A 1,444-nucleotide genomic window follows, 5' to 3' on the forward strand; every position below is an offset into this window, starting at 1 on the left:
TTAGAATCTACTCGAGGGCAACTGGTTTATTTCCTTCCTAGTTAGCTCCCCAGAGCCCACAGGGATGATAAAGAGTTAGAGACCTCAGGTACAGGAATTTCGATATGCTTTCCAGGCCCCAGTCACTCTGGGTCACTCAGTGTCCCTTGGGCATGGTGGCAAACACCAGAGCCTGAGGACATCTCTGCCAGGTCAGCCTGTAGCAGAGAGGGGCAGGGGCCTGATCTCCTCTGCCCTTGAATTTCGTGTCGCTGGAAGCTCAGAGATGTCTGTTTGATGCAGGGCTTCAAACTTATTTGAACAAGTTCAGTCACGGCTGATGAAGTGAAACCAGAACAGACACAAATTTTTAAAGTTTGGGTGATCCAGAACTATAGCTGGAATAGGACAAATTAAGGGTTAAAGCTTTGGAATGGGAGACTTGGAAGAACAGTGGTGAGCTGTTTCAGGACCCTAATGTGTGAGACTGGATTACTGCCAAGACTGAGGAGATCGACACACATTCAAAGCGGTGTGGTCAGCCACCATCTTTGAGCAGGGCACTACTGTTTCCGACTGAGCAAAATCCAATGGGCAAGAGATTTGGTTGCTATGCAACGCATACACTGTCCTTGTTTTCTAAGAGAAAGATTAAGTTTCTAATAGGGCTTTGACCTGTAATTTTTCCCATTCCAGTTATGGTTCAGGTTCATCTAAATTTTAAAAATTCAGGTCTGTTTCGGTGTTGCTTCCTCAGCCATGATTGAACCGGGAAGAATTGGTTCGAAGCCCTGCTTTGATGCTAACCACTTAAGACTCCAGAAATCTTACCTGGAAGCAGATGCCTCACCTTGCTTAGGGGCTTCCTGCTCCCAGCAGCTCTCACTCCCTCCTTGGAAAGCTCAAGGGAAGCAGGAAAGTGGCTCTTTTCCATAAAGTGTTTCTGAAATTCTTGATCCACTTGCTTTCTCAGGTTGAGCAAAAGTCCTGGTGAAAATCAAATGTTTTGTTTTTAGGATGAAACATTTACTACTGGAACAGTAGAGAGAAAGCAATTACTCTCTTGCGCCGTGATTGTTTCTGTAGTCTGTGTGGGACATTGCTGTACAGAAGGGATCTGGAGCTTGTGCTCTTTGTCAGCAACTGGCAGTGTGACATTTTTGTCAATTCTCTTGGTCATAGTATCTTCACTAGGTGACCTCTGGCATCTCGTTTATTTATTTATTTAATTGTGCTTTAGGTGAAAGTTTACAGCTCAAGTTAGTTTCTCATACAAACATACACACATTGTTACGTGACTCTAGTTGCTATCCCTATAATGTAACAACACACTCCTCCTTTCCACCCCGGATTTCCTGTGTCCAGTCATCCAGCTCCGATTCCTTTCTGCCTTCTCATCTCACCTTGGGACAGGAGCTGCCAATTTCGTTTTGTGTATCTACTTGAGCTAAGAAGCACACTCTTC

Source organism: Trichechus manatus, unplaced genomic scaffold (genome assembly GCF_000243295.1).
Source record: "Trichechus manatus latirostris isolate Lorelei unplaced genomic scaffold, TriManLat1.0 scaffold00097, whole genome shotgun sequence".
NCBI lineage: Eukaryota > Metazoa > Chordata > Mammalia > Sirenia > Trichechidae > Trichechus > Trichechus manatus.